This window comes from Malania oleifera, chromosome 9 (assembly GCF_029873635.1).
Source record: "Malania oleifera isolate guangnan ecotype guangnan chromosome 9, ASM2987363v1, whole genome shotgun sequence".
Taxonomy (NCBI): domain Eukaryota; kingdom Viridiplantae; phylum Streptophyta; class Magnoliopsida; order Santalales; family Ximeniaceae; genus Malania; species Malania oleifera.
This window is the reverse complement of record NC_080425.1, coordinates 18,508,780-18,527,532: the sequence shown is the minus strand read 5'-3', so window position 1 is coordinate 18,527,532 and position 18,753 is coordinate 18,508,780. Positions and strand designations below refer to the sequence as shown.

The 18,753-nt window shown below is 35.6% G+C and overlaps 1 pseudogene; it reads right to left on the bottom strand.

Moving 5' to 3' along the window:
- Nucleotides 1-13,731: 13,731 nt before the first annotated feature.
- LOC131163378 (subtilisin-like protease SBT3.5) overlaps nt 13,732-18,753 on the bottom strand; it is an 83,499-nt pseudogene continuing 78,477 nt past the window's right edge.

The window sequence follows — 18,753 nt, the reverse complement described above, 5'->3', positions numbered from 1 at the left end:
AACTCAAAGATTGCATAAATCATTTTGAAAAAATCACCTTCTCACATTGAAATTGATTTCATATCATACGTGAGTGTATTTGTGTTTATTGGTACATATCTGCTTTGTGTAAGAAGCATTTTGTTTGTACACAAAAACTATTTGATTATCTGTTGTATTCTTGACATATGGTCAGAAGAGAGAGACTAGCCCTGTGAATAGTCCCGGATTTGCTTAGACCCGCTTAGGAGAGTACCGGACTGGTTAAGACCCGGTTAGGAGAATTAGGTGCACCATCCTGTAAGGCGTTGTAAACGTTGTCACTCCACTCAAGTGAACAACTTAGTGGAATCCTCTTACTTGTTAGCTTGAGGCGGGGACATAGGTAGTGATCGAACCTCGATATCATATCGTGTGTTCCCTTATCTTCGCACTTTAATTTCTGTACATGTATAGTATTATGTATTATCTTGATTACTTTACATACATGTTTTGAATGGTTGTGAAATACTGAGTCTATTATAACTATTTTATTTATCTGCTCAGTTTTATATTGTTGGATAATTGGCATATGTTTAGAAAAACCCTAGGTTGCGCTATACTGCTTGTGGATTTAAACATAACCTAGTAAAAGTTTTTAAAATCCAATTCACCCCCCTTCTTGGGAATACACCAATTCCAACAGAAAATCAAATTACTAATTATAGAGGAAATGGTACAACAATGGGTTACAAATTACTTAGCATCTAATTTTATTGAGGATGCATTACATCATGCATGCCTTTTGGAATTGAAAAAACTTTAAAGCAAGATGTATGTTCAAAATCCATTAGTTCTTGTGCATTTCCATGGATATCTAAGATAATATTTGGGAGCCTAAATTTAGGGCTTTCATTTGAGTTTGTGTAAATTTGAATACAATTTAATACAATAGTATACTACATTTTGTACAAACCAAATCCAAAACCTGAAATTTAGACTCTTAAATACAAAAATAAATGTATGTCATTTGTACTTAATTTTAATTGTAAGTGGGTTGTAGAATTATAAGAAGGCAAATTAATAGTTTCCAACCGTATCAATTTGCAAACTTAAGAAATCAAAAAGAGTTAAATCCACACATCAATTTGATTGTTTCATGATTTATATATGGTTTATTTTAAATTTCTGCTCCACATTAGTTTATCTAAATTTTAAGGAGAAGTTAGAACAATTTAAGGAGAATCAACAAAAATATTGTTTTTTACCAAGAAAAATTCTAATACTCACATTATAAATCCCATTTTATTTGAAAAAAAAAAATCCCCTTCGCTATATACAAGGAAGGAAATGATTTTTAATCAAGGATCAAATGGTTACGAATAGCTATTTATGCTTATTTGCGATAAATTAAGTGGCATGTGGTCATGGTTTCTATGAATGAATGCCTTTGAATAAAAACTTATAAGTTGTTTTGTGGTATTCCAAATTTGGTATGCATTAGGACCAACCGTTTTCATTTGGGATAAACAAAAAAACATAAAAACTAAAATTAATATGTAACTTTGCTAAGTTGGAGTTCTATGCATGCCTCATCAACTCTTTAACGTATCATTTTTGGTATTGCTTAAATATGTGATATTGGAAGCTGACTTCAATGAGGATTAATCCTTGAACAATGCATCCAAAGCTTAGATCCTCCTTTAATATTCTACTCAAAGAAAATGTATCTATCTGATTATAAGAGGCATTATCCTTAGTTCTCTTCACAATAAATGATGGTATACTTGGTACATTGAATAATTACTAAAGTTTATTTATAACAATCAATACTCTTTCAAAATTAATAATTAAAGTATGAAATTGTGAATTTAAATAATAATAATGACAATTAATAGATAACCTCCATAAGTGCCCACAAAACAATTAATGTATTTAACATAATTATTACATAGGAAAGTTAAGTATTAATTGTGACATTTTCAAAATTCTTTTCAAAAAGTAAAAAATAAGTTCTAAAAAGGAAAATGAGAATTTTAAAACAGGAAAATTTCAAAAAATATTTATTACAACATATAATGGGAACGGGAGAATTCTGACCCACCAAATAGGACTATCCATCTTTAATGCTAAGATGTTTTTGTGCATTGCATGTGAATTTTTTTATTAATTATTTATGCATGCCAGTGTTTGCAAATGATTTTTTTAGTAGAAAGGAAATAAACGACGAGACTATCTAATAAAAATAATTTCAAATTAATATGTTAAGAGAAAGACTTTAAGGAAATCGCCTAGATATTTTAACATAGAATAAGATACCATGGTGCTTTTTTTTTTTTTTTTGGATTACGCACCAGGTATCCACGTGTCCATTTTACGGTCCACGTGACTAATCCTGCGCACCTTGAAGTTGACCCCACAACTCCAAAGGGAGGGTAAATTCAGGAGTTCAGGGGTGGAAATAAGTCCAGGAGGGTTTGAACACCTGACCTCATGAGAGGCACTCCCGCAGCCCACACCACTTGAACCACACCATGGTGCTTTGATTGCACATGAAAAAGTACTATTAACAAAAAGTAATTTTCTAAATTTCTTTTTACTTAACTTCTAAAGAAGCAATAAAAGATGCTACCTGTAAGATATTGTTGTACATTACATGTGATTTTTTTTTTTAATTATCTATGCATATGAATGTTTGTGAATGATTCTTTTTAATAGAAAAAAAAATTAACAACAAACTATCTAATAAATATAATTTCAAACTTATGTGAGATAATTTAACATTGAATAAGATACGATAATGTTTTTATTGCACATGAAAAAGTAATATTAATATAAAGTAAATTTCTAAGTTAATTTTTAATGAAGTTCTGAAGAAGCCACTTTCTTGTTTCTTATTTCTTTGACGGTTCAGGTCATTGGATCGTTATAACCGAGCGTGAGGTATCGCTTGGAGAGGTGGCTCCACCCTAAAGGAGGGATTGTAAATGGTTTGTTTTTCTCGCAAAGGAATGTGTTAGTGGAATTCTTATGTGAGAACCCGAATGAAAATGGAATTTAAATAATAAAGAGGAAGGAAAATGGAAAATAGTAACAGAAGGATGAGGTCAACTTCGTCGACGAACGTGAACTTTGAAAGGAATAACCAAGGGAATCATTAGGACTTTGTTGACGAGGGTATAAGAGAATTCGTCGACGAAGACAGGATTCGTCGACGAGAAAATACCGAGAGAGGTTTTTGAGCTAACTGAATTTCGTCGACGAGGAGTGGGTTTCGTTGACGAAATTATTGAAGGACTCATCGACGAGATGATGTGGCTCGTCAACAAATCTAGTACTATAAATACTAAAAATCCGAATTTTTACTTCACAGTTAAGTCATCTTTTATCCTCTCTCTCCTCCCTTCGGTTTTTTTTTTCTCTCTCTCTCTCTCTTCAATTTTGGGCCGGATTTACGCTGGTTCGACAATCTGAAACCACCACGACGCTCCTGAGAAAGTTCTCTCCAAACTTGTCGGAGTGGATTGTTGGCGAAAGCAAGTGGGAAATCATTCCTAAGTTGAGGTAAGGCTTTTTAAGCCAAATTTGGTCTTACGATAGTTATAGGAAATGATATACACACGAAAATACTAAAGTTTAATACTGGGAGTTTTCAGTTTTAGGGTATTTATTAGGAAATCCTACGGGGGTTAGACTAGGATATTTTAGGAGCTTTCTCAGTAGTCAGGTAAGGGAATAAACTAAAGTAGTTACTTTCATGCAAATTATTATTATTTATGAGAAAAGTTATTTTCTGGAAAGCATGTATCATATTTATAGATTACGAAAGAAATGTACGTTTGAGAAAAATACTGCTAATATGTTGAAATGTATATATATGTACGAGATGTCAAAAATCATGATTTTTAGAATACAATGTATGACTTTATACAGCAAATGTGTGGTATGAATATTACTTTACATGAAATATATTATGTTACTACAATTTTACGAATAAGCATGTTTTCAGGAATTACGTAATAATGCAGTATATGATGATTTTGAAATACATGATAATTGATTTATTTTCAGGATGATATGTATGAAATGTTCGGCACAAGGCCGTAATTATGAAATATCCGGCACAAGACCGTAATTATGAAATATTCGGCACAAGGTCGTAATTATAAAATGTTCAGCACGAGACTGTATTTATGAAATGTTCGGCACGAGGCCGTAATTATGAAAAAGATCGGCACAAGGCCGCTATAATATTATGTACTATATGATATAAGAACCCGGATGTTAGTTTAGTTCAGTTTAGGAGCACGGTACCGTAGCTATACATATAGATCAGATATCTATGTTCAAACTTGTGCTAACCACCCCACGAGGGGGGTGGGAGATGGATAGTTGATGTGGCTTTCAGTATATAGTTGTAGATGTCCACCTGGCAGTCTGGACCAGGGTGCGGCGGGCCCATCGTACTTATATATACTTTTTGACTCGGCAATGGTCGGCCAACCATTGTCGGGTCCCGCGTTCGGGCTACACAACCTGTCATGGGGGGTAATACATGACATCATCTGGCTATTCATCCTAGGTATGTTTTTAGTATTATCAGATATAACAGATGATTTATGAATGATATGAGTTACTAGAAAAATATGAAAGTATGTGATGATTTAGTATGTTATGACGTATGTTCACAGATATATGAAATGTATTGTATATGTATAACTACATTATATATATATATATATATATATATATTCATATTGCCACACAACTGTATTTTGTTTATTTTCCCTTACTGAGATGTGTCTCACCCCCAACATTAATTAATTTTTCAGGAGACCCTGAGTGACTGATGGATCGTGGTCACCGTTGAGTCAGTAATATTACCCCGTTAGGAGGGTAAGATTTTGTAATAGGATTAGGATTATTAGGTGTTTGAACCTAGAGTTATTTTAATATTTTGGAGATTGTATATAAATTATGTATTTTGAGAATGAAGTAGACTTTGGTAATGGATGGAATTTATTTCATTGTTGCTTATGTTTCCATTGTGATTGAAAGGTGTCCTCGTTACCCACGGATTCGGGTTGATTTTTCTATTTATCATGCTACATTTTATATTAAGAAATTGAGGTCATTACAGTTTGGTATCAGAGCCTAGGATACTAGGTTCTGTAGACTCTAGAGTGCAGCAGTTATAATACAAGAGTATAGGATAAGGGGATTTGAGGTTTGATTTTGTAGTCTAGATGCAGGACTTCCGTGGTGGTTTGTGTGATTTTCCTGGGGTGACAATTTCAGGAAAGTCATTGTAAACTATCGTCGGGTTGGGTATCTAGGTTGTAGGATTGAGCCTTGAATTAAGAAAAGGAGAGATGAATTAATTTGGAGAATATACTATATAAGAGTAGCGATATGTATAGTGAAGGGGGTCTGAGTTAAATTATTTGCTTTTCAGGATGGACCCTGGTGGCAGTAGTGCCCACGCTAGTGGGAGTGAGGGTGTTAAACCTTCAGGCGCTGTGGGTAGTGATTCAGATGCCGTCTTATGTAGCGTTGCACAGTAGGTTATGGCATAAATTTCTAGGAGTTCGAAGGAACAAGGTGGTCCATCGATAGGCCATGGTAGCTCGATAGAGTAGCTCATAAAGATGAGTCCTTCGACTTTCTCAAGAGGGACAAATCCTGCAGTCGCTGAAAACTGTGTACAGGAGATAGAGAAAATATTTGCAATGCTACAATGTTCAGAGGAGCAAAAGGTGCTGTTTGCCACCTATAGATTGACTGGGGCGGCCGAGAGATGGTGGTCAGCAGTGAAACTTTTAGAGCAGCAGGGGACTATACCTGTGAAGATGACGTGGGAGTGGTTTAAAGAAATATTCTTCGACAGGTATTTTTCGGCCTCGTCTAGGGAGGTTAATATTGAGGAGTTCCTGAATTTGAAACAGGGACAGCTGTCAGTACAGCAGTATGCGGCGAGGTTCATCGAGCTATCCCGCTTCGCCCCGTATATTATTCCATATGAGGTGAAGAAGGTATGACAGTTTGAGAGAGGTCTGAGGAGGGAAATTTATAAGCAGGTATCGATATTGAAGTTACAGGATTTGGCTGAGTTAGTGGATAGAGCCACTACAACGGAGATTGGGGAGCGGTTGGAGGTTGAGGAGTAGAGGCAGAAGAAAAGGTCCACACCTTCTAGTTCTCAGCAGCAGATTGGACGTGGTTCGTGGAAGAGAGGTGGCTACTATAGAGATCGGAGGCAGAAGACCAGGAATCATGGTTTTCAGGGTGTACAACCACCTTTAGTTTGCCTGACCTGTGGGAAGAGGCACCTCTGGGAGTGTCGTGCCACGTGAGGTGTTTGCTATCGATGTGGGGAGTCAGGGCATGTGATGAGGGATTTCCAGGCTCAGATGGGTGTTGCTCCTACTCCTAGACCTACTCGAGGAGGCTACCAGGCGCCACATGGAGGCCAGCAGAAGAATATGGTCCCAGCCAGGGTTTTTGCTTTAATGTTGGGCGATGCTGAGGCGGCCGGCGACGTGGTAACAGGTACGATTAATATGTTTTCATTTAAAGTCATTGCACTTTTTGATTCTGGTGCCACACACTCGTTTGTGTCATTGGTGTGTGTTAAATTATGTGGGGCGGAAATGCAATCATTAGATATTGAACTATTAGTGGTTACATCGACCGGGTCAGCGGTGAGATGTAGTAGGGTGCTTCGTGGTTGTCTAGTTGATGTTTAGGGAAAGATTTTATCTGCTGATTTGGTGGTGCTGGATATGCATGAATTTGATATCATCTTTGGCATGGATTGACTAGCAGCTAATTCTGCTATTATAGATTGTCGTGCAAGGGAAGTGATATTCAAATCTCCAGCGAAACCAGAATTCAGATTTACAGGGTCACGAGTGCAATCTTTACCTCAGATGGTCTAGCTGTTTAGACAAGGAAACTGCTCCAAAGTGGCTGTCTGGGATTCGTGGCATTTGTGAAGGAAATGTTAGAAAATGAATTAAAGCTTATCAATATGCCTGTGGTGAAAGAATTTACAGATGTGTTTCCAGATGAATTACCAGGTTTGCCGCCTGATTATGAGGTAGATTTCCCTATTGATCTACTTCCAAGTACAACGCCAATCTCTAAAGCACCGTACCAAATAGCAACAGCAAAGTTGACAGAACTGAAAGATCAGTTGCAGGATTTGCTTGATAAGGGCTTCATACGACCTAGTGTATCTCTGTGGGGAGCTCTAGTGCTGTTTGTAAAGAAGAAAGACGGGTCTATGAGGATGTGTATAGATTACAGAGAGATTAATAAAGTGACTATCAAGAACAAGTATCCTTTACCCCATATAGATGACTTATTCGATCAGCTCTAGGGTACATGGGTATATTTTAAAATTGACCTCAGATCAGGTTGCCATCAGGTAAAGGTGAGAGCAGAGGATGTACCAAAGACAACTTTCATAACCAGATATAGGCATTATGAGTTTCTTATTATGCCGTTTGGTTTGACGAATGCTCCTGTGGTATTTATGGACTTGATGAACAAAGTCTTCCACCAATACCTAGACTAGTTTGTTGTTTTTATTGATGATGTACTGGTCTATTCGAGGAGTTATGAAGAGCATGAGGTGCACTTAAGGTAGGTTTTGCAGATGCTTAGGAAAAAGAAGTTGTATACAAAATTCAGTAAATGTGAATTCTGGCTCGAGAAAGTTGTGTTTTTGGGGCATGTAATCTTAGGAGGCGGAATTTATGTGGATCCTAGTAAGTTGAGGTGGTAGTGAATTGGGTTAGATTGAGGAACGTCTAGGAGATCAGAAGTTTCTTGGGGTTAGGTGGTTATTAAAGTTATTTTGTAGAGGGGTTCTTAGCTTTATCAGGGCTTCTGACGTGACTAACTAGAAAGAATGCTAGATTTGAATAGGACGACAACTGTGAGCAGAGCTTTCAGGAGCTGAAGCAGAGGCTAGTCACAGCGCTCGTATTAGTCATCCCGTCAGGGGGTGAGGGCTATACTATCTACAGTGTTGCGTCCTTGAAAGGACTTGGCTGTGTATTGATGTAGCATGACAAGATGGTGGTGTATGCATCTAGACAGTTGAAAGAATATGAAAAGAACTACCCTACCCATGATCTTGAATTGGCTGCAGTGGTACATGTGTTGAAAATTTGGAGGCATTACTTGTATAGCGAGCAGTGCGAGATTTTCTCCGACCACAAGAGTTTAAAGTATTTCTTCACCCAGAAGGAATTGAATATAAGGTAGAGAAGGTGGTTAGAGTTGATTAACGATTTTGATTGTACTATCAGTTACCACCCAGAGAAAGCAAATGTGGTAGTTGATGCGTTGAGCAGGAAGACCGCGAGTCCAGTGTCAGTAGCTATGGAGATCCAGCATCCGATTATTATGGATCTGGAGAGACTCGATATAGAGTTGGTAGAGAGTAATCCTTCAGTATGTATCGCCAGCTTAGTGGTACAGCCTACTCTACAGGAAAGAATTAAAGTTGCTCAGAAGGAAGATCCAGAATTAGCAAAGGTGATGGACAGAGTGTAGAGTGGTCAGGGAGAGGAATTCTGCATTTCAGATGATGAAGCTTTACGGTTTCGTTCTAGATTATGTGTTTCTGCTGATGCTGACATTAGGAGGACTATTTTGGAGGAGGCTCATAGATCATTGTATACGGTTCATCCCAACAGTACGAAAATGTACAGGGACCTACGATAGTTTTACTGGTGGAGTGGTATGAAGAGGGAGATTGCTGAGTATGTAGCCTAGTGCTTGACGTGCCAGCAGGTAAAAGCTGAGCACCAGAGGCTGGCAGGCCAGTTGTAGCTGTTGTTTATCCCAGAGTGGAAGTGGGATCATATTTCCATGGACTTTGTTTCAGGGCTGTCGTTGACATCACATGGGCAGAATGTGATTTGGGTGATAGTAGACCGGTTGACTAAGTCCGCCCATTTCCTCTCTATCAAGATCAGCTATTCCCTCAGTCGTTTAGCGGAGATTTACATTCAGGAGATAGTTCGTTCTCATAGGGTGCCAGTATCCATAGTGTTAGATCGAGACTCGCGTTTCACGTATTGGTTCTAGAAAAGTTTGCAGGAAACTTTAGGGTCTCAACTATCGTTTAGTACGGCATTCCATCCTCAGTCAGACGGGCTAATTGAGAGGACGATACAGATATTAGAAGATATGCTCTGAGTATGTGTCTTAGATTTTGGGGGTAGTTGGACTTAGTTCATGTCGCTAGTAGAGTTCGCATATAATAACAATTACTAGTCCAGTATTGGCATGGCACCGTTTGAGGCATTGTACAGTAGGAGATGTCGATCTCCTTTGTATTGGGATGAGATGGGTGAGCGATGAGTTGTGGGTCCATAGATGGTGCAACAGGCATATGACAAGGTTCGGCTTATCAGGGAAAGAATCAGTGCAGCTCAGAGTCGACAGAAAAGTTATGCTGATAATCGCCGCAGGAATTTGGAGTTTGATGTGGGTGACCATGTATTTTTGAAGATAGCTCTGTTAAAAGGAGTTATGAGATTTGGAAGGAAGGGTAAACTTAGCCCTAGGTTTATCGATCCATTTGAGATTTTAGAGAAAGTGGGTCCGGTGGCTTACTCTAGCTTTGCCACCTACACTATCCAGGATGCACGACGTATTCCACGTATCTATGTTAAGGAAATACGTCCCAAATCCTTCTCATATTATTAGCTATGGTGAGTTAGAGCTCATGATTCGCTAGTCTATGAGGAGGTACCAGTGCAGATTTTGGACAGAAATGAACAGGAACTACGTAATAAGAAGATTCCTCTGATAAAAGTTCTATGGAGGAATCATGCAGTAGAAGAGACATCTTGGGAACTCGAGGAACAGATCAGACAGAAATACCCACAATTTTTCCAAGAAGTCCGTACGTAATTAAGAAATGTGAGTAGAATGTGATGTTTTCCTTGCAGGTACATGTAATGTTTTAGATAGTATGAGGTATTTTAGTTTTGGGGAAAATTTTCTTTTGGTATATGTAATCTCCCAAGACTTGAGCTGTGACCATGGTATTCCTCCGCCATAAGTGAGGGTAAGTAATAAAATAAGTAGACCATTTTGCCTAATAAGGGATGATGAATTAGATGAATAGAAAATTTCGAGGATGAAATTTTATAAGGAGGGGAGAATATGACAAGCCGAAGGAAAATGAAATTTAAATAATAAAGAGGAAGGGAAATGGAAAATAGTAACAAAAGGAGGAGGTCGACTTCGTCGATGACATTGCACTTTGAAAGGAATAATCGAGGGAAGCATTAGGGTTTCATCGACGAATACAAGGGATTCATTGACGAGGGTATAAGAGAATTCGTTGATGAAGACAGGATTCATCGACGAGAAAATACTGAGAGAGGTTTTTGAGCCGACTGAATTTCGTCGACGAGGAGTGGGTTTCGTCGACGAAATTACTGAAGGACTTATCGACGAGATGACGTGGCTCATCGACAAATCCAGTCCTATAAATACTAAAAATTCGGATTTTTACTTCACAGTTAAGCCATATTTCATCCTCTCTCTCCTCCCTTCAATTTTCACCCTCTCTCTCTTCGATTTTGGGCCGGATTTATGCCGGTTCGACAATTTGAAGCTACCACGATGCTCCTGTGGAAGTTCTCTCCAAATCTGCCGAAACGGATCGTTGGTGAAAGCAAGTGGGAATCATCCCTGAGTTGAAGTATGACTTTTTAAACCAAATTTGGTCTTACGGTAGTTATAGGAAATGATATACACACGAAAATACTAAAATTTAATACTGAGAGTTTTCAGTTTTAGGGTATTTATTAGGAAATCCTACGGGGGTTAGATTAGGATATTTTAGGAGCTTTCTCAGTAGTCAGGTAAGGGAATAAATTAAAGCAGTTACTTTCATGCAAATTATTATTATTTATGAGAAAAGTTATTTTTTTCCTGGAAAGCATGTATCATTTCTATAGATTACGAAAGAAATGTAAGTTTGAGAAAAATACTGCTAATATGTTGAAATATATATATATATGTACGAGATGTCAGAAATCATGATTTTTAGAATACAATGTATGACTTTATAGAGCAAATGTGTGGTATGAATATTACTTTACATGAAATGTATTATGTTACGACAATTTTACGAATAAGCATGTTTTCAGGAATTACGTAATAATGCAGTATATGATGATTTTGAAATACATGATAATTGATTTATTTTCAGGATGATATGTATGAAATGTTCGGCACAAGGCCGTAATTATGAAATATCCGGCACGAGACGGTAATTATGAAATATTCAGCACAAGGTCGTAATTATGAAATGTTCAGCACAAGGCTGTATTTATGAAATGTTCGGCATGAGGCCGTAATTATGAAAAAGATCGGCACAAGGCCACTATAATATCATATACTATATGATATAAGAACCCGGATGTTAGTTTAGTTCAGTTTAGGAGCACGATATCGTAGCTATACATATAGATCAGATATCCATGTTTAGACTTGTGCTAACCACCCCACGAGGGGGTGGGAGATGGATAGTCGATGTGACTTTTAGTGTAAAGTTGTAGACATCCACCTGACAATCCGGATCAGGGTGTGGTGGGCCCATCGTACTTACAGACACTTTTTGACTCGGCAGTGGTCGGCTAACCATTGTTGGGTCCCGCCTTCAGGCTGCACAACCCATCATGGGGGGTAATACATGACATCACCTAGCTATTCATCTTGGGTATGTTTTTAGTATTATCAGATATAACAAATGATTTATGAATGATATAAGTTACTAGAAAAATATGAAAGTATGTGAGGATTCAGTATGTTATAACGTATGTTCATAGATATATGAAATGTATTGTATATGTATAACTGTATTATATATATATTCATGTTGTCACACAACTGTATGTAGTTTATTTTCTCTTACTGAGATGTGTTTGACCCCCAACATTAATTAATTTTTTAGGAGACCCTGAGTGACCGACGAGTCGTGCTCGTCATTGAGTCAGTAATATTACCCCGTTAGGAGGGTAAGATTTTGTACTAGGATCAGGATTATTTGATGTTTAATCCTAGTGTTATTTTGATATTTTGGAGATTGTATATAAATTATGTATTTTGAGAATGAAGTAGACTCTGGTAATGAATGGAATTTATTTTACTGCTGCTTAGGTTTCCGCTGTGATTGACAGGTGTCCCTGTTACCCATGGATTCGGGTTGATTTTTCTATTTATCATGCTACATTTTATATTAAGAAATTGAGGCCGTTACACCTTAGGCAGTCTTGCCTAAGGCGAGAACGTAGGCTAGAGATAAGCCGAACCTCGTAAATAATCTCGGTCTCACTCTTACTCTTTACTCTTTAAATTTTTAGCATATATAAATTATATTTCTAAGTTCAGGTTGCTGAAATATGAGATTGTGATAACCTTTTAATTTAAGAAAGTACGTTGGTTAATCTTTTACGAAAACCTTAAAAGGAGTATGTTGATTAATCGTTTGCGAAAATCTTGTTTAAAAGAAGCGCATAAAAATTCTTTCATAAAGGGCTATAAATTGAAATTTTGCAAACAGTGAAATAGAAATTGCTGTAGCTCTTCAAATTGGTTAAGTATTGTGTGTTTAAATAATTAGTTGATTGGTTGATTGTTTTTGTTAAAGGTATTTGGCTTGTGTTTGGATTGTGGTTGATTTAAAATTAAAACATTCTTGTGTGTTTGTTAAGTATACAAAAGATTGTGAATTTGATAAAAAATTTAAAAGAATTTTATAAACCCAATTCACCCCCCTCTTGGGACTATACCTTAACTTTCATGTTCATATTCTTTTAAGGGTGTATGTGATTAGTTTTCGTTTGTGTATAACGCAAAATGATATCAGATTATATTCTGGGTTTCATTGTATCCTGAAAACGTATTTGCTCATTCAATACACACCGATCTGGTAGGGGCAAATGACGATTTAAGGAAAACGATACTGTAACATATCTTGAAGCATATTCTGTTCTGCAGCATTTTTTTTTTTCTATTTTTTTTTTGTTTACACTTGAGGCAATGATGGTTTTTTTCTTTTGCAGGGCCACGCAATATATTATGGACTAGTAATTGAAATAAAAAGAAAGAAACTAAAGACTAGTAATTGTAAAACATAAAGAAAATTTAGGCATGTATTGCATGTGCCCCTACTAATAAAAAGGCTGATGAAAAGACATCCCAAGGAATTAAATGATTTTTTTTAGTTCCTATTTTTATTTGTTTGAACGGTTTTACTTACTCCATGAAACTCTTTTAATAAGCAAAATTTGTTGTACCCAGTTATACAAATGCACAAGCCAATGAACTATAAAACCAAAGAGAAAGCATGGAAGGCCTAGAAAAAATATATAATTCAACAATAATCAATTCAAAACACAAAGAAATTACTAGACAGAAAACAGGAAAAATAGGAGTTTAAAAAGAGTAATATTGCTGCTTCTCATTCATGGACCTATGATGGTCAAAGGATAATGTAGTGAGGAGACAGAACAGGGCTCACATAAAATCTGTGTGAGGCCCATCCCCTTCTGCTCATGAATCTGTGATGTTACGACCTAAAAGAAGCAACATTTCTAAATGAAAAAAAAAAAAAAAACACCAGCATTAAAATGGAGTAAGCAAACTCCCAAAGTTCAAAAGAAAAACAAGAGCAACAAACGAAGAAAGCACAAACACAATTGATTAGAGAAGTTCATAGGGATATGGTTTTTGCATCTACCCATTTTTGTTGAAGTCATCAATCACTGATCGAACAACTAATGGTGTCTTGACCACATACCAAAAGTTTTTCCAAAATAGGTTTCCGAATGAGTATTCTCCTTGAACTCTTAGTTGTGTACAAAATGTCACTTGAAACTCCAGCGTCTTTCTCTGTGCACTGAATAACAAAACTGATGGCTTGACTGACACGCTTATGCTAGTGGGGGCTTCAATATAAGCAAAATAGACAGAATATATTGGACCAACGTTTGTCACTGTTCTTGATGTAGTTAAACAGTTCATAAGCTTCGGAACCACTATAGAGGGCAGGTTCATGTTTAAGAGGAAGTCCGTTGTTGCGTTGCAAGGAATGTCAATGCCAATGGAACAAAGAAAATTGGCATAATCTGAATACTCGATGTCATATACAAGGCCAGGATTCATGGCTTTATTTGCATTCACAAAGCCACTTCCAAAGTCAAATGGGTCGGCCAACTTGTTGGAAACTCCCTCGATAACTGCACTTTGACCATATACATCCTTTGAAGAAGCTGATATATATATATATATATATATATATATATATATATACATAGAGAGAGAGAAGGAGAGAGAGATTATTAGTACCAAATTAATTTTGTAGGAAACTAAATTCATTCTTTAGTTTTCTACCTGTTGTAACTAGTGCAGATTTAATTGCAGCAGGGCTCCATGTTGGATGGAATGATCTTAGAAGAGCCACAATGCCTGATACATGGGGACATGCCATTGAAGTACCAGATAAAAAGGAAAAGTTTGTATAAGGGTAAGACACGGGAGACCAGGCCGCCAAAATATTCACCCCAGGAGCAGCAATGTCGGGCTAAACAAATTTGCATTTATTTTAATTTAGTGAAAAATCACCTTTGATGTGTAGTAAACTATTTTTGAATGAATTAGTGTACCTTTAACACAGAGGGAGAGACGGAACTTGGTCCTCGAGAAGAGAAATGCGCCACTTTTGGATAAACGTCTTTATTCACAGCAATCTTTGTTGAGCTAATCATGACTTCAGGATTTCTGCAACATGGACAATCCTAGATAACAGTACTATCCCTGTAATTCTTAATGGATATCTGGGAACTAGAGATACTTAATATTTATGTAATGTTCTACATGAAATATATTGAAAATATATCTTCTCCTTTCTTTTCTTTACTTTATATAAATTCTAAATAAATTATTTCATCCTTTAACTTATTATTTTGAAAAAACTGAAGCTTGCTGCCTTCTTCATTTGAAATTAATTGCCACAGTATGAAAAAAAAAAAAAAGAAATAAATTCAATTGTAGTTAATCCTCACTTGTAATTAATTACCACATGTATGGAATTATTATATAAATTCAATTATAGTTCATCATTCACGTCCAAAGCATATTTCAAAAATAAGTATTAATGGATGTCCTAAGAAGGGTGAAGAAGTGTCAAATATTAGAACATACTTTTGAAAATGTGAACAAATCGTACATATAAGATAAATATCTAATGAATGTTAGTATTGTAGATATGACAAAGACAATATTATAATACACCTTAGAAGTTAATGTGATACTTATAACATACAATATAACACATTTTTAATTCTTATTTAATGTGATACTTATAATATACAATATAATACATTTTTAATTCTCTCTTTTATAATTAAATTTGAAATATAGTTATCTAGTGTATATGTACATTTCAATTAAATTGAATACTTTTTTTTTTTGTAATTATACTTCCTTAGTTTGACTCGATATTTATAATATTTACTAGGAGCTAGATAACATAGTTCATAATTTTTAATTATAAAAGGAAAAAAAATGTAGTATAAACAAGTATATCATATGAGAAAATTCTTATTAGCAATAATAATAATAATAATAAAGTAATGTTGTTTTATTATGCAAAAGTATGTATAAACAAAGTAGGTAACAAAAATAGCGACGCAGTGTGACGCTTTAAAAGCTATTTATAGGCAAAGCATGCTATTTTCTGATCTTATCTTTTAGAATTTTTAATATTAAAATATTATGGTCTAAAGAATTTTTTGTCAGATAAAAAATAAAGTAGGCGAGCGATAGAAGGATCAATGTGGAAATAAAAAATTCCGTTTGAAAAACAATTGTCGAATAGGAATGTATGATCTTCTTGCAAATCCAATATGAGATATGGGATAATGAAGGAAGAGAGATCGAAACCAATGGCCTCAAAAGATTCGAAAGTTTTCTGTTTCTTTGATCTTTCTCATTGAGCATAGCAGTGACATAAATAGGAACTTGATGTGTTAAATAAAAATAATTACACACATACATTATCATGTTTGCTTGCGTGTGTATAAATATTCTTCTAAAATTATAAATACGTCCATTTCAGCAAAGTAGTGCCACCATAATTAAGTTGGAGGTCTTTTGAAGCATTGAAACAAAGAAATGCAAGCCCATTATATTTTGTTTTGCTAGTCAAGATATAGGGTAAATTACTTTTCTTCCTAACTTGCTTTTCCTTTGTATACCTTCCAACCCACACATTTATTTTCTGCTTCATTGAAAGCCTATCAAGACCACACAATGAAAGGTAGTCCATTTCCATTACGATATCCTTTCACATCCTTTGTTGGAGCAAGATCAAGAACCAAACAAAATACACAAAACTGTTATAACTAATATGTGTAGTTAGATTAGTTGTTCAATGGTTGTTATTATATCTATATATAACAAGCCTACTTGTATACCATACATAATTCAGTTTTCAATGAAGAGAAGAAAGATGATTCTTCTTCATGCTTTCATCTTTGTTTTCAAAGGCTTTTCTGCATTTTACATGGTATCAGAGCTTTAGCTTCCATTAGACACACTGATTGAATTTCACAGGGAAATGCTTATTGTAGAAGAAGCATAGTCATCTTCAAATTTCAAATTTCAACTGCAGACAAAGTTGTGGTTGGTCAAGGAGTTTCAAATTTCAGAAATTAACTGATTCAATATCTGTTGTTCCCTTAAATTTTTTTTCTCTCTTTACTGTTCCATTTCTATGGTGGATCCTGAATCTTCTATGCATTCTACTTCTATGGCAAATGCTAATGAATCTTCAAGAAATCCATCGGATGATTCTTCAAGTGTCTATTACTTGCATCCATTGGATAACCCTGGAGCTCTTATAGTCTCTAAAATCTTGGTTGGTGCAAATTATGTTGCGTGGAGTAGATCTATCTCCATTGCTCTTACATTTAAGAATAAAATCGCATTTATAGATGGTACTTTGCCTTAATCCAATTATGGTGATTCTCGGATTCAAATTGCCTGGTAGAGAGCAAATAATCTCGTTCTGTCTTGGCTAATGAATTCAATAGCAAAAGAAATTCGTGGAAGTCTGTTGTACTTCACAGCTGCGTGTGATGTTTGGGAAGAACTCAAAACAAGGTACCTTCAAAGTGATGGTCCAAGAGTCTTTGCCCTAGAAAAATCTGTCAATTCGATTTCTCAAGGAGCAAGATCAGTCACTGAATACTTCAATAAATTTAAGACCCTCTAGGATGAATATATCAACTACAAAACAATTCCAAGTTGCAAATGTGGAGTTCTCGTAATCTTTTAAAGAATTTTACAGATAGGCAGCAATTAGATTATGTGATGAAGTTTCTCATTGGTTTGCATGATTCTTACTCTATGATGCGAAGTCAATTACTTCTCCTATCACCTTTGCCTTCTATGAGCAAAGTTTTTTCTTTGCTACTGCAAGAAGAAAGTCAAAATCATTGTCTAATGTTGTTGGTTTTTCCATGGATTCTCATGCTATGATTGCATTACAAACGCAAAAGTCTGTTACTACTAATGGTACTCGTTTCACAAAATCAAAAGCCAAAGGAAATATTATTTGTTCCCATTGTGGATATACTGGTCACCTTGCAGATAAGTGTTTCCATTTGATTGGATTTCCACCTGGATGGAAAGGTCCAGGAGGCCAGAAAATTATTATTGCTCAAACTGAAAATACAAATACAAAATTGTCCAATGCAAATGTTGCTTCTTGTTTGGAATTAAATTCAAGCATCTCAAATATATTTTCTCAAGAGCAAATTCAAAACTTGTTGTCCCTTGCAAATAGCCTTTCTAATACATACGTAAATTCCACAACAAATACTGCCTCTACATCAGGTATCATTTCATGTCATGTTGTTTTAGCTGACAAAAATAATTCTCCATTGATTCTTGATGCAGGAGCTACAAATCATATGATTTTTTCTCCCCATTTTTTCACTTCAATTCATCTACCAAAACAATCATCTGGAGTCCATTTACCAAATGGTCAATCTGCTCCTATTATTTTCACTGGAATTGTACATTTTTCAGTTGATATTATTTTACATAATGCTCTTTACATTCCTTCATTCAGTATTAATCTCATATCTGCTTCAAAACTTACTAAAGAAAATTCTATTGGTTTGTTTTTCCTTCAATTCAAATGTATTTTGCAGAACCTAATCAGTTGGAAGATGATTGGTCTTGCTAAAGTGAAGTCTGGCCTATATCACCTACAACAATCTCCTGTTCTAGCAAGGAATCAATCTGATCTCAAGTGTATATCTTCTGTTTAATTAGTAAATAATTGTACTACCAATGCTGATATTTGGCATTTTCATCTAGGACATATTCCCTCTACCAGATTGAAATTTATTAGTGATATAAATCCCAATGTATCAGCAAATCCAATTCATATATGTGAAGTTTGTCCTTTAGCCAAACAGAAAAGGCTTGTATTCCCTGTATCAAGTAGCTATTCAAATAAAGCTTTTCAATCAGTTTATTGTGATATTTGGGGTCCTTTCTCACCTGTTTCATATTTTGGTTTTCATTATTTTCTCACTATTGTAGATGATTATACAAGATTTACTTGGCTTTATCTCATGAAAACCAAAACAGAAACTCATACCATTCTCACAAAATTTGTTTCTTATGTTCATACTCAATTCAACACATTTATTCAAACTCTTAGAACTGATAATGGCGAAGAGT